We start from the raw sequence: 22477 nt of genomic DNA, 5'->3' as shown, positions 1-22477 counted from the left end.
ACATAATATTTGCTGCATGAAGCATGTTAAAGTTACAAAAACAAAGATATTAAAATTTAAGATGAACGCAAACGAGAGCAAAGACAACGGCATAAGCCGCTTTGCAGTGGCAAGTAAAATTAGCAGCAAAACAGAAAAATTCCCTGGGCGACTCTTTTGCAGCAAAGTCGCACGCTTAGCATTAAAAATAAGGAAAAATGAACAAAAAAAATTTAAATTATAATGCATTTAAATTGGCAATTTCACTAGCGAGTAAATTAGCAAAAGCTGGCATGCAAAAAAAAACAGCAACAACAAAACAGAGCCGCAAGCATAATTTAAGTAATACCACAGCTGCCACAGCGTTTTGTTGCGCGGCGAAGAGTCAACTGTGCAGTCGTTCTTTTTTCCAAGAAAACGCAAAGTCACTCAAAGCGTTGTGCCACAGCGATAACTGCTTGCAGCAGATATTTACGTCAAAGGCGCTGGCGCTGTATAAAGCAGAATATTTAAATTGACATAAATTAAATGTGACAGCGCAATTCGTGCACTTGTGCGCTTCATTTGTGTTTGTGGCAAATTAAATTCGCATAAAAAATTGCGCTCATATGTCATATGTAAGTACACATGTACTGTTTGGTGGTCCTTTGCGATTACACAGCAGTGACAGCGCATACAAGTAATGGCAAAAACAAAAAAATAAAAAAAGTAGAATAATAAAGTAATTACATGCATCATTATTTTTGGCCACAGCTTTGTTGAAGTACATTTTAAGAAATGATGTTGCATGAATTTAAGACACATATAGTATATAAGCACAGTGACTGCTGATAATGGCAGACTATTAAATGAAGTATAAGCATCTACTTTCTATAAAAGAAAGAAATATATATGTTCTAAGGGTGGAACTATCGAACTAGTGAAAGGAAGGAAAAATAAATAATACATGAAGACATACTTCTCACTAAAAACTAAAGATATAATTTTAAACTAGTAACTATGGCATGATCTATATGTTTACCAAAACTATTGAAAAAGGTCTTCTCAAGAATCTAAAACTATTGGAGTCGGTTTCTAAGTATTTGTTGATTATTATGATTACTATAAGCAAGTACCCTTTAGAAAGCCAGCATCTAAAGAGCAAAATACTTATACATGTTTTATGAAAAGTATTATTCAGGAATCAATTTGATTCCTCAGGAGTCTATTTAAATTCTTCATATAGAAAAAGGATAATAAAAAGCTTATCGACACTCAACACAATTCAACTTTCGGCTAAACTCTCCTCAATTTCACCAAATTTACTACTTTAAAATAATGTAAAATTGAGAAATTCCTGAAATTGTTATTTTCAATTTCAATAATAATAATTGATGCAGTTTAGTATGCAGGTCCATTCATATTTGGCTAAGTTTTCTCCTTACTTTGCACCCTTCAAATTTAATGTTCTCTGCTTCGAATTAACAAACGATGCACCTCGTCAGTTGGTTTACCATCATTTGTATACCGTTAGCTGAGAATCTAACTTAGCGCCCCATATGAGTTGTCTATGCCTAGCACTTTCGCTTGCAAGGTTCTTCCCGAGAGAAAATAATGATTGAGAATGATTCCCGAGGGATAAGAATGTCTCTTATATTGCAGTAAATTTTAGCTTAATCCTCAGGGAGTCTATAATTTGACTGATTGTATGAAAGTCTATATTAGATAAGACCAAATTGTTCTTATAACCAACGAACTTAATCGTTTTCCGATTGCTGAACCTATCATAATCGGATTATATAGAAATCGAATTCAATATTTACTCTAAATTTGGACATCACCGAAAAAATTTGAATATTCGAAAAATTACAATAATTTTAGAATAATATATTAATATTATAAATCTATATAGATATCCTGAAATGTACAAAAGTTTTGTTACTAAATGCTCTCTTCAACTTTGAGTGAATAAAAACATTAAATTTGTCAAACATCAGAACTCATGAATCGTATTCCAATGACCTAACTGCCTACATTCTATTTTTTCTGCAACAAAAAAAATATTACAAATAATATTATTTTTTAAATTGGTGTACACTTTTTGCACACACTGTATACACGCACGCATTATTACTTTACTTCATAAGTAAGCATATATATTAAAGACAGATAAATTTCCTTGAAAAATGCTCGCCAACAGCTATACCTCAACTCAACAAACCGCCTCTATGCATCCACAAACCCCATACCAACAACAACAACACTATAGAGTATACACACATACGCCCCAAAAAAATTACATGCTAGCATTAATATGCGTCAGCTTTGCATAATTTAAAATTTGACTGCCACACATGCGAAATGCGCTGCGAGACAAGACGCGCCTCCAAAGGGGGACGCTCACAAACCGCCCAGCAGCGAGACTTTGCCTCATATGCTGCTCCTCCACATATTGCGCACTTTTACACACTTCATGCGTGCATGATCGTCATCATCATCATCATCAACATCCTTGCGGCAATGATATGCGTGAGTTTCCATGTAAGGAAGTGTGTAAAAGTGTTTGTGTGGAGGTGAATGTGTGCGTGCGCGTTTATATTCATGTAATTTGTTATTTGTCGCCGACACATTTTATTTGCCTGTAATGGCGTATTGTACGCTTTTTATTATCGTCGCCGGTGCGCGGCATGGCAGGGTTGGTTGGCTGCCTGTCAAAACGATGACAGTTGAACGCTTTACGGTCGCTTGGCGCAGCTATTGAGCGCAAATTTTGCATATATATGTATATATTTCATAACTTTAGTTATAAGTCAGTTTACTTGCTTGTAGGCCAGGCGGTGGCGCCACAAAATATATGCCATTACACAAAAGATGTCGTCACAGTTGAAGTCGCAACCGCCAACAGCGTTGCCACACTCATTTTTATTGCGGTCAATTTTAAATTTTAACTTCTCCCGTCACACGCACGCAAAATTTGTCTCGTTATTTTTCATTTATGAGGCACACACACACATTCTCATTTATTTATACCTATTTATGTATATTTATGGTCGCTGGAAACAAATAAAACCAGAAAGGAAAAAAGCTGCTGGAAATGCGTGGAAATGCTTGTTAAAATTATTTTACGCAAACTCATAATTTTCCATAATTGAAAGCAAATGCAATTTGAATAATGAATATTTTTTGCGTATTCTTTTTACTTTACATTTTTCACTTTCTCTCACTCACTCTTTCACTCTCTTCTACTTGCAGTTACTCGTACTTTGCTGTGTCTTTGGTAAGTGGAATGAAAATTTTTACTGTGAATGCAAGGGAAACAAATTACAAGCATTTTACAACAAAAGTGTAGTAATGTCATTATTTTGTGTGAGGGAATGCAAAGCATTTTGGTGCGCTTCTAATGAGGAAAGTAAAAAAAAAATTATAAAAAAATGAAAAATAATTTTAACAAGAGTACCATTGAAATGTTACTTTCTGTTTTAGAAAAATGAATGCCATCAGTTTCAGTTTTGCTTAGAATGTATATAGAAAAGATATCTCGATTTATGTACTTCAGCTTTCACCGCCTTTCAACTTAATAAAAGCTCAACCTCAGCTTTCACCGCCTTTCGACTTAATAAAAGCTCAACCTCAGCTTTCAACGCCTTTAGAGTTCATAAAAGCTCAAAGCTTCCCGTAATACACACACTCATTGACTTCCATTGAAATAAATTTTATTTTTCTGCGATATAATATATTTTTATACTCAGTAAGCAATGTGCCTAATGTCTCTGGCAGTGCTATCAAAATTTGATTTGCTCATTTGGTTGATAGCTCGCGGTAATTTCAGTAACAGCCATTCAGCTCATTTATATACTTCTGTGTATATAAAAATGTTAATGTATTGCATAACAAGTAATCACAAATACTAATTTAGTTGATGTACCTGCCATAAACATTAGAGCCTCGGCAGCAAATCACTTAAGTATCTAGGCATCAATCATATCTATTTCGCTTCATATAATTCATTGATTGATATGTATATATAAATTGAGTTGTGTGATTGCTCAAGTGTTGCTTTTATAGAAATATATGAAAAACAAAGGAACTCACATGTCTCTCATATTATACATTTCTGTATTATTTTGTGTTTTAGCTTGATTTAATATTGGTATAAAATTCAACTTAATAGATGGTTATTGCTTATACAAGTATAGGAAAATATTTTATGAAGGAAAAGTCCAGATTATTCGCCTTCCGATGGTAAATCAATTTATTTTAAATAACACATGGTAACTTTTGGAGGACACAATCAGGGAATATCTTAGATAAAACGAATCGAATTAATATAGACACAACTTTTAGAGTAGCTTACTTAATGGTAGGGTTTCATCACAAAATCGTTGTATATCCTCCAAACCTACATAGAGAGTTTATTCTTTATTTTATTTATTTATTTATTAATTTTGCTTTTCCTTTTTCATTCCAATAAAAGTGCGGCTGAGGCTCATCGACATTTGTATCTATTTTTATACAAAAAAAAACTTCAAAAAAATATTTCCTTGAACGTTAGAATCTGCTTTTTATTTTGACCCCAATTGAGCCCAAGAGGTAAATATCATAGATCAAGGCATTCAAATTTCAGAGAAAACGAAATTGAAGAAATAGCGGATTGAACAACTTCTTTATCTATATGAGATGGAAAGCTTCTGATCATACAATTTTACACATTTTATTCTCAATGTTCAATCGATTGAATTTTGCATATTAATTTTATAAAAATACTGGCTGCATTCTTGCCAAACGACTGTTGCGTTTATGACCAGGCAACAATTATTCAGCGGACTGAAAATTGAACTCATACATGTTTCCCATGCACACCCAAAATAATGTCACGAAACCATAGTAACCAATCTATCACCTGCCATCTTTTTGAGACTAATAAATTGAGAACTATTGGATGACAGTATTCTAGATAAGATTCATCTTCTTCGGCAAGATTAGTGGTTTAATGTTTGTGGTGGCACCTTTCGGTCAAGCAAAAGACTTATCAGTCAATGTGGTGTGTGCTAACAAATGCCAATTTTGAGTGGCCAATCAATGTCACTATTCTGTCGGATCGGCAATATCTTCTGTTGTAATTAGCCAAAGTAGTTCCTGCGGCACCAAAATACTAAGCGAAGCGTCGTTTCAATGAATTTTCTTAACCATCTTTCATAGTCTCGTGTTTTGTAAAATTCTATAGGAATAGACATAGTATTATCCGACGACATCTGTGTCGTTTTACAAGACCTCCTCAGATTCTTTTATAAGTAGATTAACTAATCTACTTTTCATTGTATTCTATGATAACTGGATCAATTAGACTACATATTATAATATTTAATATTTTTAATACGGTTTTATATTAAAGTTTTTCGTTGAATAGTTGCTACGGATTCTTATTAAAATTTAAAGTCATAAGTATTTTCATATTTTCTCTACATTCCAAACATTTTCCTCTTAAAACCAGACCGCATTAAGAAAAAAATTAAAGTGTATCCACTCAACCAGCGCAACGGTTGACAATCGCCACTATCTAAAGCTGCTCAGTGCATCTGAAGGATAGCTAATTAAGAAGCTTGCTAAAGGTCGCACAACAAGGCTTTTGGTTTCCGCCAGCAACAACAATAATGCGCACAACAACAATACAATAAGTATTGTCTTAAGCTCAGTTATTACCGCTATCTGCCAGTGTTGCTTAATGCCGCCAGCATTTGCGTTGACATAATCATACGCTGCAACAGCAAGAGCAACAACAGCAGCAGGAACAAGAGTGACAGCAACAAGAACAAGCAATGCACAACAGCAATGGTCTATCTCATCATGCTAGAGTGAATTTGAGCTTCAGTGAATCCGAGATTTGCACAGTAGGAAGTGAAATTGCAATGCGAAACACGATAAAGAGCCGGGTGTATTTAGTAGCACGAAATGTATTTGTATTTGTTGGGGTGAGGCGAAGAAAATGTTGTTTAAAAGGGATTTGTGTGTGTGTGTCTGTGTGTAAGTCGACAAACAGTGTGGCAAGCGCAAAGACATAAGTGGGTTGTTAGACTAGTGTTAGTTTATTTACTTGTACTGTGCAGTTTGTTTGCTGCTGCTTCTGGGTCTCGTGGTGATGCTGGTCTTGCCAGCTTGCGAGGCTTTAAAGGTTTTCGTTTGACTAAATTGCAGTTTATTTGTATTTGTGCAAAACATGCCACGACCTTCGACCCAATGCAACTCATTAACACTAGCATATTGTTGTTTGCCATGATGCTGGTTGTTGAAAAGTCCTAGGCGACGGGGTAAAGTGGGATTTCTTTAACAACATTATAATATCGTATTCAAGACGTAATGCAAGAGTAATGCGGTTATATTGAAATTTTAATAAATTAATTTTTTTTGTTGTTGTAAGTGACATTTTGATTGAGGATTGATGGTCACAAGTGCATTGATCCATATTTTGAAAATGTATATATCGACTTATAAATCTGAAAACCGAGACGAAGTGTTCAGAAAGATATAATTTTAAATTTTCATTATTGAAGTTTGTTTTAAGAAATTTCATTCTCCAAGAGTACCTTATGTATTATTCCAAAATCACTACTATATCTACATATAGTTTAAAAATAACATATTTCGGAAGAAATAGAATCAACTTTTACCTACTTTGGCTCAGTTTTAGTAGCCAAAAAATATAAATTTTAAATATTGTAATTGCGCCTAAAAGCTTACCACATTTTTCTTACTTTACCTGTATTAAATCAACTAACCTGCTCCTCTGATTTTTTTTTTTGCAAATCTGTTAAAAATTTGTTTGTCTATTCATCAAGCAAGAGTGCTATATATATTTAGTATAATAAATAGACTCAAGCACCTTGTAATTTACCCAGCTGAATTAATTATACAGCTCTTCATGTTGTCTTTGCACGAGATTACCACAACTGATGTCATTTGACCTTTACGCTGTCAAATTTCCGCTGGCATTCTACTCTCTGGCAACTCATCTACATACACCTTTTATGCAAAATAATAAAATTTAATAACAGAGTGATGCATAGTAAAATGTAGCCTCAACGCTTGACCTCTGTTTAATTAATTTTATTTGCTTTGAAAAGTAAAACTAAGGCTTGAAGCCGAGGATAAAGTGAATATTTTCACTTAAAATCATAAAGAGAAAGGTTTAACAGTTTAAGGTGTGGTTTTTGTGAGGCAAGTGCTTGTATATATATATAATTAGTTTAAAGACCGATTTAAATAAATACAACTTTCTATTATACACTTTTATACCAAAAAATATATTTCCATTCAATACGTTCCCTTAATATTTAAATTTTATATTCTTTTTCATTCAACTTTTACATTATGTACACGCAATCACTTGTCGCACATTGATTTTATTGATCTTTAGTTGAGGCTATTGCACAAGTGAATGCTTCAACGGCTAGACATTTTGTCATTTCCATCCATAAATGACAAGCATTACATATTATCTCGGCACTTTGAGTCTGACTGTCCCTTTTTATTTGCATGCTCTACGCTTTATTTGATGTCTCTTCTGCAAAGGATTCTTACTTGCTGACTGCTGCTAACCATTTGCCAATTGGCAATTTGTCTATCGAATCAAATTGATTGAAAAGCGAAAATTTCAAGAAAAATAAATTCATTGCGCTGATTTGCTGTTTAAAGCATATAACTGTGTATCATATATGTGATATATGTGAAATACACAGCTTTCACTCAACGTACTCAGTCATCGTATCAATATGACTGCTCTTGTAACATTGACGCATAATGGTTATAGCATACTTTCAGGCGTGAAAGCATATATAGCCATAACGCAGCACATTTCACCAAAGCGACAAGCGCAACGGGGGACATGTGAAATTGTCGGCAAATGTGTTTGAAGTCAGAAAAAATTGCGCATTTTTTTGCGCTGTGTTTGCCTACAGCGCAACATTTTTGGTCGCCATCGAAATGTTTCAAATACCCGCCTTGACTAGACAGGCACGCAAATAAAAGTCGACATCAAACGGGGAAGCACATGAAAATTTATAAATAAATAAATATATTTTTGTATGTGTGTGTATATTCAAGAATTCCACTCCCTGTTTTAGTCGCCAATGTCATATTGTGGCACAAAAATTTGTAGTTAATCAAAGTAGAATTTGTGCCCGTTCATAAGCCCGCAGAAAAATGGAGAGCGAAATTTTTGCAACTCAATCGAAAAATGTTTTAAATTTGTTTTGCGTTATTGCCCCGCAGCAGTTTTCGAGAAATTTGTTCGTATATTTTTGTATTTTTATTTATTTCTCCATTTTTTGATTGGCTGATTTTTTTTTGGGATTTTTTCGTTTATTTTTTCGAGATGGAGCTTTAAAGTCATGCTTTTTATTTTCTGTATTTTCATCAAATATAAAAATGTGCATATTCATTTTCTAGGAGTCTTAATCCGTGGAAAGTTTATAAATTCAAAGCTTTCACTATTGGAGACTAGTCTTTCGACCTTTATCCTTGAAACTTACTAAATCAAATTAAAAAATGCTGAATTTACAACAAATTGTACTCCCTTTTCACCCTTCATTACTTCTCCCGAAGTAATGAAAAGCGAAAGTATTCCACTTTGCAAAGCCAAAGCAAAAAGCTCTCAAAGCTTTCATCAAAGTAATTACATTAATTGCATAGCTTAAATGCTATAAAGTAGTATTTTTTCGCAAAGTAAATGGATTTTCTCTAAGTTGGTAGTGTTGCTAAGACATTTCTAATTGCAAAGTAATCCGACATAAGCACACATATAAGCGAGTATTTCTATAAAAGCTTACATATACAGACAATATGTGCTCGTAAGAACGCAAGCAGTTTACTCTACAATATATTTGACAAGAATTGTCAAAACTTTGTCGCATGCAACAAAATGTGTCAACGTCTCGCAGGATATTCGCTGTGAATTTGCTGGCAGTGTAACAGAAGTGAATATAAATTACGTATACGCCATGACAAATGTACTAAGTCATATATATGAATGCCAAGTGAAAGGCACGCTTCTTGCTTACATCCAACTAGGAAAGACAGCGAACACGTCTTATAGTGTTTGCAATTTGCAATTTTCGCGTTGAGATGCAAAATTAAAAATTTCAATTAAACTGCTACGGGCGCCGCGCTCTTTCCAGCACAGTTGCAGTGAAGTGGGCGGCAGCTTCTTCTACTTGCAAGTAATGCACTTACTGAAGTGTTGCTGTTGTTGTTGCTGCTGCTGCTGTTTCTGCGCATTATGTGCCCTTGAGTGCATTTTCGCGCTTGCAAAGATTAGAAACACACAGTGACAAGACTCTGGTGTATGTGTGTGTGATGTGCCTGACGTTGAAGCGCGAAGTTGAGGTTGCGCGCAGAGACAATGGCGCGTTGCACAAGCCATGATATATTCTTTTATATATATTTCTGTGTGTAGCAAGTAACAAGAAACAATGACGTGCTGTAAGACATTCCTAGCAAACTTGCAAATCACTTGAGAGTCGCTGCGCACGAAGATTGCTGTTTGATGGCACTCGTGTTGCTGTTATGCTCGAGTGTAGAGTGAGTGAAGTGCGGAAAACAAAAAAAAAAAAACTGCAGCTCAACACGTTCTTAGAATATTTCCCGCGGCGCTTGTGGGGGGTTAATGCAGTGACTATGGAAATTGGTGAAAGTGTTGAAGTAATGTCGGAGCAAGCATATGAACTGTGGCTCTTGATACAATAGACTGCAGGCAGATAACTAACGTGCTGTAAGTGAGTTGATTTTATAGTGCAAAAAAGGGTGTATATTTTAGCTTATTTATTTTTGAGTTTATGATAGAACTCAGATACTTTTTTAAAACTCTGGAATCATTTTTAAAAAAATCTAATTGAAACAGAACCCACGCGAAGTCGATTAGCCTCAGGCCGTTTGGTGATGTTCCGTCATGGAGGCTTCGACTGTTGTGCCAAAGGCACCTTCTTTACCCACCCTAGCGTTAAAATCGCCAAGCACGATTTTGACATCGGGGCAGCGCTCATAGGTGCGTTCTAGGCGTTCACAGAAAGCATCTTTGATCACATCGTCCTTCTCTTCCGTTGGGGCGTGGGCGCAAATCAGCGATATGTTGAAGAACCTCGCTTTGATGCGGTTTGTGGCTAGACGTTCATCCACCGGGGTGAATGCCAGGACTCGGCGACGAAGTCTCTCTCCCACCACAAATCCAACATAAAATTTGCGCTCCTTTATATGGCCGCTGTAGTAGTTGTCACAAAAACCCACCTTCTTCCGTCCTTGTCCCGTCCATCGCACTTCTTGGATGGCGGTGATGTCAGCCTTTAGTTGTATGAGGACATCAACCAGCTGGGCAGAGGCACCTTCCCAATGAAGGGTCCGGACATTCCAGGTGCATGCCCTCAAATCGGGATCCTTAAAACGTATGCAGGGGTCGTCATCAAAAGTGAGGTTTCTCTTCCGAGGCTCTGTTTGGTCTTTCATTGGGGAGGTTTTTTTTTATGTGGTGATTCCCAAACGAGTCCGCCTTCTAATTTAGCTCGCCATCAAACGGATGTGTGTTGGTTATCCAAAGGATACTTGGTCTAAAACCGTAAGTCGTGAGCTGCTTGAGTCATATGCAAAAGAATCGATCCTGGTCACTCCCAATTGAATGGCAATCAGAAACTTTCCTCCCTTGCGTGAACTTCTACAAATGACCATCCTCCCTTGTATATCTACTTTAGCATCTACTTTTTATGTCTACGAATCACCAAGGGTTAGAGAGTAGCGAATCGAACACATTACAACAGCAGCTATTTAATGAGATGCTCGTATGCTCTCTGTAAACTCTTATATTTTATAACTAATAAACAAATGAGATACCCGGATTTTAATTTACTGACAAGGCAAAATCAAATATTCAAGTTGAAAATATTTTAAAGATGAACACATATTATATGACATAGTTAAACATACCCTAGTTTGAAGATGAATAATACGAACATGGAAAATATTACTCAAATAAAAACCAAAATGCCCCACTTGCTAGAAAAACAATCACTAAAAAATCCACCTAGAAATAATAAAGTGGATATGCGACATGAAGCCATAATCATTTTTCGCTTAACAGAAGCAAGAAGAAAGCAAGACGACAGCACGAAATAGATATATAAATACCACTGGCGCCCTACATTAAACAAAAAGTAAAGAAAGAAAACTGAAGTAAAAATTTGTAGCAGTAAACAAACAAAAGATTTGCCTTTTAAAAATGAATGAAAAATGAAAAAAGAAAAAAGAAGCAGAAAAACTAAATAAATAAAGACAACAATAAATAGAGAAAGCTAAGCAAGAAGACAAATGCGCAATTAAGACGCGCTTCGCTTCGTCGCCTTCGCCGCATGCAAAACACCACCACAAGTGCAACTGTAATTGTTTAGCGAGCGAATGTGTGAGTGTGTGTGTATTTCAATGTGTGTTTGAATGCATATAACTGTCAACTGCAATTTAATGGCGAAATAAAGAATTACTGCACCAGCGGCGAAAGGTCAAGGTTCATGCACATACAAGATAGTTTGAGTTTGGCGCAGTGGAAGATAAAACGAGTGTGTGTGCAAGTTGCAAATTGAAAAAATATAAAGACAATTCAAAAGAGATTTAATGCCACAAGCAAATGCTTTTCAAATTGACGCATAAAGCTTTGTTTGCCTTTGAAAGGCATGCAAAAAATTATAAATTAAATGAAGTCGTACATGAGTATAGGACATATTTTATTTAAAATTTTTATTTTAATTTAAGCGAATAAATTTTTTTCCAACATTGCTTTGAGGTCATTGGTGCACACGGATTTCACTTCCAACTGTCATTGTCAAAACACAAAGCTTCTTTTTTTACCCAAACCTTGGTTAATAAATACGCTTTGTCTCAGCTTCGTGTCACGCTAGTAACTGATATTTATTGTTTGTATTTTTTTTTGTGAAATTGTTCTCGTCATTCTCGTTTTTCTCTTGCGCCATTGTTTCGCTTTGCAAAGTTTTATTTAATTTTTCGACCTGTTTCAAAGGCTTCATTTTAGGTATCATTGTTTTCATGGAAATTTCGTGAAGTCCTGGACATTGACTAGATAGAATTTATTAATTAAAATAAAGTTCTTATCTTCCCACATTAACTAACAGTTCTCTCTACAATTTCACAATTTCTTATATCTTTGTTGAGAAGTTGCTGAGAGCAGCTTTTCCTTAGTCTTTTCTTAATATTAGTGTCTCATCATATTGATCTAAACTTTATTTCCTACAATTACAAATAAATCGGGTGGCTCTTAAGCTACAGCGGAACGGATTCTATTATATACCATTTTAAGAAACTTTTATTTGAAACTCCACATTTCTATCAAGAGCCCTACAAATCCAACTATTGCGTGTGCTAAATTCGGATCTCAATATAATAAAATGAATGGACTGCCGTCCAAAAAGAAATGTGCAATATGCATATTCGTCTGTCAATGGAAATTTTGAAATCATAAAGATTACTTTTGACATGTTAAGTAACTTCATGAGACACGCAAAGGTCTTTTTATACTCTAATAATCCCAGATATAATAATTTCATTTGAAAGGAACGTCGCCTAGAATTATTTGTATTGAGCTTAAGACGATTTGCCAATAGATAAGGGCTAAATCTAAACTTGGGAGTATATTCCAGTATAGTAGTATATTCCTTCAGATGTAATCGGATCATTTAGATCTAAACTAACCTTACTTAAAAGAAATCAAAGAGAATATTTATGTGTTTGAGGTATTCTTAAGAGAATATTTTCGACAATTTTCCCATAACAAAGAATAATCTTGTACCAGCAGAAGAGTTCACGTTATAGAAAACCATACGGGATACCAAAAAAAAATTCCTTTCAACAATATGCCTCAATAGTTATTAGTACAAAAAAAAAGTTGAAACAACAACAATAATAAAATAAATCTGCGACTTCAGTCTGCACTCTGACTAGTTTCAATCTATTCGCGAATATCATAAAATTAGAACATAAACTAAATATTTTATTAACTCAGTTCTAACATCAAAATTTTTCCATTTCCTGCATGAGTGAATATTGCGCGCAATAATAATGCAAACGTTAGCTGTTATACCCTCTAATAGCTTAGCGTCAATATATTTTGACACACTCTACATGCACTAACACAAATTTCGTGTATTCAGTTTGTTTTTCTCATTTTCTCCGTCAGTAATTAATTAACAATTTGAGAACCGCAAATTGTGTGCAATTAATACATCGGACATATGAGTACCACCATATCACACACACACTCATTCCCATACGCATTCGCTTACGCTTACCTGCTGTAGTTGTCGAAATTAATTTAATACCCACAAATACGAACCAAATTCCACACTAATTTCAAACGGTGTAATTGCAGTCATTAACCATGGATTAAATATAAATTTTTAAATGCATTAAAATAGTTGCCACTAACTCTACGCTGGCGAGTATAGAGCTTAGAGCTGCACATCGTGAGCTCTGCCCGTATTTATTTGTGAATATATGCACTGTGAACTGCTGCAGTGCTGGCAATCACTTAGTCAATATTAAATTACGGCGTTTGGGAAATTAGTTTAAAAGGTTAGCTGAAATATTGCTGCGTTTATCGATGGATATTCGATATGTCAAATGTGTGTTGGCGTTGCTAGTGTATAATAGCGGTTGTCATTGTGCAAATTGGGCGTACAAACGTGTTATTTAATATTTAGTTAGATATATCGTTTTGGCAATATATCAAATTTAGTTTGGGACACTGTTAATTACATGCATTTGCAAACATTTGATTTTGAAATATTTGAACGACATCACAGATGACATTTTAATTTCCTGTGAATAAATATTAATATATTCAAAGTGATAAAATATTTTTTAGACGAAATTTTTATTTTCAAGTATAATTACTTTTAGATTTTTTAATATATTTACAATCATAATAGGAATGAGTTGGAGTAAAAAATTACGAGTGCATACTGACAGTTCGCATTGTCATATGCTAAACATAAAATGACAGTGAGAATTATCTAAATTGACAAAACCCACAAAACGAAATAATTATACATATACATAGCTTTAAAAATCAACATATTCATACTTAGAATAGTTTTATTTAGTTGGTGATTGTCTTACAAGCTAATGCACCGTTAACATTATGTCAAATTCTTTGACGTTTTATTGACTATAGAACAATTTATATTCATGAACTGATTTCAATACGATTTGAGAAACGTTGGCCTTATATTTTTCCACCAAGGCTCGAGAAACATTTTGATAAAAAGATATAAGAATGGAAAGACGTCCGTTTTTCATACGTATGTCATTGAATTTGACATAATGGACATCATACATAATAGAAAAACTGCACAAATAGGCACAATGGCAAACTTAAGTATTTAATTTGTTATCTCTTGAAGTAAAAATAAGACGTTACATTGCTCTGCCTTATCACAAAGTCCAGCGACATCACTGAAAATTTAGGAAGATAGGGAAAAGTGAAATAACTGACAGCAATAATGACAGAATTATGACACGACTGCGAAAAAGAGTTCAAATCTCACAGAATTTCTAAAAAGGCCGGGGTTTTACTCAGTAGTATTTTATTTTCTGTTTGTTCTGTAGAATTAGTACTTTTGCGTTTAGAAGATATTTTCTGCGCAATCAAATATTAATATAGATAATTGTAGTAGGTGAAAGAAAGGACCTTATTAATTATAGTTTTAGTGCCTCAAGTACATGAGAATGATCCGTGTGGCGGTTCTGGAGTCTGGAAGCATCATTGTTCCGCTATATACTTTTATTCTCATATTCAGCAAACATAATATTAAATATACTGCATTTCGACTGATTTGATTAGCAAGGAATACTGGCATTAGAAACTGTGTAGCGTTGGTATAAAGTTATTGCCTACATTTAGGATGATAATAAAAAGGTGAAATGCTCAACATCTTACTATATTCATCTATATAAATTATTAGACTTATTGATGATATTAGAAGTCTAGTGATTTATATATTAAATATGAAACGAAACAATTTGTCCAAAGCTTAGTCGAGGTTTTTCCGCTAAAGCTTTTTCCTCGATGCATTTTGTTCTCTGATAAAAAAATATTATATGACATGAATTGAATGAGCCAACATCTCTTCGAAAATTTAACAATTTTCAATTTCGCCCAATATATCATATTAAAATTCAAACAACAGAAATATTTCCAAGAATTAAATTTAATAAAACAGTGAATGTTCACAAAACTTGAAAATTCATATCAAAAATGAAATGCAATGCATTCAAGTGCCAAATGTCACTTATTGACACATGAGCATGTGCAAAATTCTAAACAAGTGTGAAGAAGCAACACTTGAAAATAATAAATGTTATTAATAAAGTTAAAAATAAAGCAAAATGTAGCTTGAAGTGACACAGTGACAAAGCAGCAGTATTTGCTAAAAATGCGAAAAATAAAAATAAAAAAATAAAAAATCTTGACTTTATTAAAAAGTATTAAATTGCAGATATAAATATATTTAGGGAGAAAGCACACACACAAATAGCTCTGCATATGTTAGTAGAACAGCTTTGCCAACCGCCGCATATATTGCAAGTTGCAAGTAGCACTCACGTCGGTATTAAAAACGTGCTTATCACCGAAAGTGTGCAATTTTGTTGCAATAAGTAGAAAGAATTGTTTTGCTGTAAGTGGCGAGAAATACAATATAAAACGGTACACACATGTCACATACATACATATATGTAGATACAGTAGTAAGAGTATATGTAAGTGCTTGAAAGTGTGGCAAGTAGATTTCTATTTTGTTTTGTTGAAAAAAAAAAGAAAAACACAACAACTGTGCAGCAGTATGCAGTAAGCATACTTGTGCTTAAGTGTTCTAATTTCTTCGAATTTATCTTAAAATGCGAGTACGTGAAATTCAAAGCACATTTTTAAGCACTTGGCACGAGTTAGCAAATCGTTCTTTAGTGCACTCTTTTAACTATAAATATTAATTTGCCGTTGGTTACTTTAAATCTAAGTTAGTTGAGGTCTTGAAAGTTTAAAGTTTCGTAATTAAGCTGACTGATGCTGATCCTTGGATTTTCAGAGTTTTTCAAGTGAACTTTATTTCACTTTAAGTCTAGTATAATACACTAACTTTCCCATAATCCTGAAAAAATACAATACTGACTTATCACAGTCTCTTTTGGTCGCAATTTGGGTTCTAATGACCGGAACAGTTCTCTGTTTCCAGTAGAATATATACTGAGACGAGCACTTTTATGCTTTTTTTGACAAATCTCGTCGAAAATTTTTTTGCAAATCTTTGTTTGGAAATTTTTTAGAAGTTTTCTTCCAACTGCTCCATATTTTTCTTAAACATTTTGAAAAAATATTCATGGAATTTTTTGAATAAATACGAATATATGTGTTGCGGCAAGAAAGACAAAATGGAAAACACTGAGTGCAATATTTTGCAGCCATATATATATCACACTGCCTGAATATAACCCCTAGAATACACTTCATACATATAGCTGTTCAAAAATCGTTGCCTATATTTCAGCGCGGAAGAAATGTGATGCAAATAGATACACGAACTCAGCACAGACCACGCTGCAATGCTTAAACGTAGCATTTTCGAACAAATTGCATTCGCTACTAGTTGGTTATATGTACTGAAACAAGTCAATTTGTTAAAATTTCAGAAAAGTTGCCAGCAATTACAATGTTGTAACTAAATTAGTCATTCTACCCCAGTTACTTATGCACACTTTTATAATTTTAATAGCTTTTGCATGTACTTAATTTTTCTTCATGTTGCTTTATTTTTGTGTGTTTTTATTTTATTTTATTTTTTTTTTTTTAATTTCTTTCGCCTTATGCCAAAGATAGCTGCCATACTGCGTCATTTGCCTCACAGTTGCCAACTTGCTAACGTAATGAATAGACAATTTCTAACTGCGCAAAGGTTACAATGCCCCCGGCGATAATTGCAGCTAAAAGTTGACAGTGCAAAGTAAAAACAACAAGAAAACACGCGAGTGCACTGCAATGTAACTGCCACCACCGACTACAGTTTGACTTTTAGTGTGCGCTTTCGCAATAACTGTATGTGTGTTTGCGCTCTCTGTAAGTGTAAGTGCACGCACACCTTCTTAATTTTATCAAGCGTAATTGACAACGCCGTAGGTGTAGGAATTCAAGAAAGTGCTGCAAGTTAATTGTGTTTCACAGCGCAGTCATTGCAGCCACGACATTTTTGAAAGTCATGAAAGTAAGCTGTTATGTCAGCGCTTGCGGTGCTAAACCCGCACAATTTACCTTTCTCCCCTTGTGCCTTCCTCACCGTGCACTTTCACCGCGCAGCGCGCTGCGTCGCTGCTGTGGCGGCAATAATGAAATGAAGTCGTTGCATCATTATAAGTGTAGCGGTGACATGGAGCGCGCTAAAATTTGTCAAATTGCAATGGAATGTTGCAAAAGTCGGTAGCTGCCTCAATTATTCGTCGGTATATTCTTGCTTTGTCATATACGTATATTTACTAGTGTATGTCATTTGAAGCGAACAGCGAAGAGGCGGAATATGACATAGCAAATTTGAGTTGCCCCAAGGCTGCGACAATAATTATTGTAATTTGCTGTTGGAAAACACATAGAACAAAATGGGAAATTATGTTACATATTATTACAGAAATATAGGTATTTTTGCACCATGAAGCATTAGTAGTTTGCGAGCTTTAAATAAAATGTATAAATTTAATCGCCAAATAAATTGTTTTCCACATTTTAGATAAACGATTTTTTTTTTCTTTTTTAAGAGGATATTGTTGATTTTCAGAGGTTTTTACTATTCAATTTTATTACAACAGCGATTTTCTATATTTTTTATATGATAACCAAATAATTGAACTCAACTTGGTTGCAAAGGTAACAAATACAACATAAAAGTAGCATACATTTGGGAGCGCATCGTAAATGAACTTTTCACACAGGAGCTAATTGCTCAATTAACCGGCCTTTGCTCGATTAAAACGCTGATTTAGATCGATTTACCACACAAAATAAAAATCTCATTTTTCTACATTAACTCTTAATTGAATTTTAATCGGCTTGAAAATGACTCTGCGACAAAGACCGTGTTTGCAATTATATATATGGTCATTGTCTGCGGGTTGTTGTTCACGCTACACGATGGTAGATGTCGCTGCTGAATAAAAATATAAAAATAACTATCTGCTGATGAAACTTACCCATTTTTTATGAAAAGCAAAAACAAAAATGTGCAACAGCTGATCGATTATCGAGTAGCCGGCAGTGTGAAGGGCAAAAACTGGTTTCTCAATCAAAATGTTAATTGATCAATTAATTTGGTTGTGTGAAAAAGCTATAAGTGTGCTTTCCAACTCATGAGCGTACTGATCAAAGCAAGTGTTACTGGAAATCGGTGAATGAAAAACTTTTAAAAATCTATTGAAAGATATAAAAAAATGGTAAAATGTATATAATTGTTATCAATATATTTCCTTACTTGATGAGATGTCCAATGCTATAGTTACAAGCATGAATATAAGTATCTGCCAGGAGTACAAGGATTTTACATACACCAAAATTATTTCACGGTGGAAATCGTAGTAAATTTTTATAATTAATCATTCTTAACAGTGTTTATTTGATTTCTGAAACTGAATTATAGATATGTAGCTCTTACCGAAAGCTTCGAGAGTCAGTGTCGCTACTTTAATTTTTTAACATTAATCACCCTGAATGGCTAAATAGCTCTAAATAAATCTACATTAAATTTAAGTCTTCTAAAATATTACTTTCATTTTCTGGAAGATTATATTATTTTAGTACTCAAAAGAAAGCTACAAAATGATCGCAAACTTTAAGATTACACAATTAACAAATTGATGGATTCACGCGCCATCTCCAAATTAGCGCGCATATCTCAATTGTATTTAACTAGTTCGCAAACACAGTTGGCAACTCTTACTGCTCATAAATCAGGCGTTACAAATTGCGATTAGTTTGCTTAAGCATCTAATTAATTTCCAAACGCCTTGGCAGCGCCAATGCGCGCTCTCCTCGAACTGGGGCAATAAAATTTTCAACCAACAACAAAGCTGCTGCTGCTGCTTATATACATACGTATACACACACATAGCTAAAGCTATCTCTTGAAACGCTGACCTGCTAGCGTTATGTACACACGCACATAGCGGTTGGTGTTTGTCTATTGCATCCTCTAGGTGTGGGCGTGGTTGCGTGCGTGCGCCACTTTAACGACGTGATGGATTTGCGAAACTTCACCGCGAGCTAAATTGTAATGAAACAAAGTGTTTGGAATTAAAGTGGCGTAAGCGAGCAAAGCTCAAATGAGTTTCCCTTACTTAGCTGGAATTCAATTGGAGATTAGTGTGTAGGGCTACAAATGCTAAGGCGATGGTGGTGCTTGGTTTGTTCCATGAAAAGATGGAGTATACTATATATATTTATATGCTTACATACATAGAAACAGTTATTGAGTGGAACAGTGTAACTTCTAGAAAATCAATTCTTAAGGTTCTTACTTTCTTTTTCCTCACTTCTATCCTTTTATCATTCCGCTATAGCCCCCTTTGGAAGCAGTATAATACTTTTGCTTTATTCATTCCCCTTTTCTTTTTTTTCAATCATTGCTTTGTTCTATAATTTATATATTTTTAATTTCTCCGCCGGCATAAAGTTCCTGCTTCTATTTTATCTTATTTTTCTTACTTTCCTTGTCTTGATAATAATAAATTTGCGCCAGTCGCGTAGCTATGTCCGGATATGAGCGGAAGTCGCCGTTATTTTATTATTTCCTGTTAGTTAAGCCGGAAGCAAATGTGTGCACATCCGCGTATAAAAAAATTATCACGCTTAGTGGCATAGCATTGTGCTGCTGGAAGACGTCTTTCTTGAGCAGTCTTGTGCAATGGTGGTGGTCATGGGTGAAGTTTTTTATGACGCATGTTGTTTATTGTTTCTAATGTCTGCCATCATTTGTCGCGATTTGTAGCGTCATTATAATTTTTTCTGGCATAAATATTTTATTTAATGGAAGCTTTTGCGAGTTATTAAATGGAAGAAATATTGCTCATCAAAACAAGTGAATATTCTTTCGACATTTCAACTTTGTTAAGTCAAATTTTGCAAAGTTTCTCACTAGCTAATTAAGATTGCCTCTTCAAATAATATTTACTTACGCTAGATTATGTTATGGACTTATTTATATACATATATTTATGTATATATAGTCTGTATCCTAAAAGGGCAGTCCCTTCATCCACTTGGTTTGGAGATCGACTGCTTTATTCAATAATTCGGATAGTAATCCGAAGACTAATAATTTGCATCTCTACGAAGAGAGAGAGAATTTTCGTGACCATACTTTGATATAATATTCTTTTTTGATATATCTGATTTTACGATTCTGCAAAATCATTTTCTGCACTTATTAAAGCTTTCTTCCGAAACGTAACGTGTTCTTTTGAAAGTTGTTCCTCAATTTGCCCGCATTTGGATTGCTGTTTGGCCCCGAAATGTAGGCAACACTATCATTCTGACAAATATTCAATAAGTTTGCATACTTTTAGGGTTTTACTGCTGCATTTTATCGTTTTTGGGAATGACAGGCATGTATTTGAAAAAAGAGTAATCAGTACTTTTATAATATTTTAAATAAAAATTATTTTTTTTTGTTAATATTTTCTCCGTCTGAGTGAACTTCAATTAAAAATTGTAAACCATCAAAAGTGTGCTTACTCCAATTTAATTACTTCTCAATAAACCACTAACCACTGCAGTTTCCTTTAATACCTCTTTCTCCAGCGTTGGCCGTTTATCTGCCATATTAATTAGCTTGATTAAAATGTCATCAAAAACCTGTAATCCTTTTTCCACCGCAATGAGCTTATATAATCGCATATTATTGTATGTATGGCATTGAAAACTGAAAAAGATATTAAAACACAGATAAATATACACACACGTCATGTTGTTGTTGTATTTTTAGCATATTTGTGAGTGATTGTCATGGTCCTGTGAGAATTATGCCACAAACCGAAAAACACAGACATTTATAATGCATTGTAATTCTACACGATTAAATATGTTTTCATATGCAAAATACTATGGACATTAATATTTAAGTATTTGCACACACACAGATACAATATTTATGGGAGAAACAAAGGCGCTTTTTACATATATATATTTTTTGTATAAGGATATATGTGTATGTCTGTATGTACTATATGAGTTGATGCCTATCCACACCTAGAGGAACAAACAAGACCAACAACCGCACATTGTCGAGCCACAAAGCTGCCACATAATCCGAGTTGTAATCTAAAATAATAAAAAAAGGAAATATTGAAAGTCTACCCTTGAATCAAAGGGAGTAACGCAAAAACTTACATTTATATTTATATTTATGAAAATGGGCGTGTGTAAAAGGTTCAATATTGGTCATTACCATAAAGACTGTAGATGACAGCGAAAATGTATTTATAAGCGCTGCTTTATATGTGTTCCTCAGTGTGGATATGTGTATGTGTGGTGTGGGTGTATTTGTGCTTGCATAGGCCCTGTGTTTTTTGTTGCCACTCATGCCATGTCTTTGCGTTTGACTGAACTATGATTAAAAGCCGATTAGTGAACCACAGTAGCAGGGGTAAAAGCTTTCATGTTTTTTGTTTGAATATCAAATAAATAGAAAAACTGTTGGTAGGGCTAATGTTTTATAGTAATATGCTGGTGAGTGGTGCGGGTAGTTGATTTCTATTATATATATTTTTCTTGACAGATACTAAAAGTGTTATTACTCAATATTTTTAGCCATATAGCGATGGATATTTAAAAGTGAATTAAACAGTTAGCTGGGGTTATCATTTGAATTAAAAATTTTCATTAATTCAACTATCGACAGAACTTTGTATATCGCTAGTAGTAAATACTCAACATTTTAGGTGAATTTACTCGTTAAAACTTCCTAAAAACATTACCGCTACAATATAGCTTATTTTCTTTTATTTAAAATATTTTTGTTTGGAAGTCTGTATCTTGGCGCTGAAATGTAGGACACACTATTATACTGGGCATCATTTAATAAAAGACTGAAAATGTTAAGCATACTTTTAGGGGCTTATATTGACATATTAAGACCTTTAAACAAATTAAATGCAAATCCCCCAAAAACACTTACTTTAAATGAGATTCACATACAGTTCTCCATTTGAAAACGCAAAATTTTTGATTATCAAAACAACAGTTAATTTTTAAATACGCCACTCTTGTTGAAATTATACATTTTTAAGGCCGTACCCTTAAAGTATATAGCTCAATTTACGCCTTTAATTACGATTATTGGTTGCTGTTTTTATGTGATTTTATTCACGTGCATTTAATGTGTATGCCCTCGAGCGAGATATTAAAATCTTCGCCAGTTTTTTATTTTCTCTCAACAAAATG

General features: G+C 34.1%; 1 protein-coding gene across 7 annotated transcripts in view; it reads left to right on the top strand.

The window, feature by feature from the left end:
• Positions 1–22477, top strand: part of LOC105211906 (complexin) — a 290240-nt gene that overhangs the window by 63146 nt on the left and 204617 nt on the right. For all 7 annotated transcript variants that reach the window (XM_054225569.1, XM_011183595.3, XM_011183591.3 and 4 more), the window contains exon 3: positions 3211–3235. The gene's annotated coding sequence lies outside the window, so the exon portion shown is untranslated. The remainder of the gene's footprint in view (positions 1–3210; positions 3236–22477) is intronic.

Source organism: Zeugodacus cucurbitae, chromosome 2 (genome assembly GCF_028554725.1).
Source record: "Zeugodacus cucurbitae isolate PBARC_wt_2022May chromosome 2, idZeuCucr1.2, whole genome shotgun sequence".
In the NCBI taxonomy this organism is placed as follows: domain Eukaryota; kingdom Metazoa; phylum Arthropoda; class Insecta; order Diptera; family Tephritidae; genus Zeugodacus; species Zeugodacus cucurbitae.
This window is presented reverse-complemented; position numbering and strand designations above follow the sequence as displayed.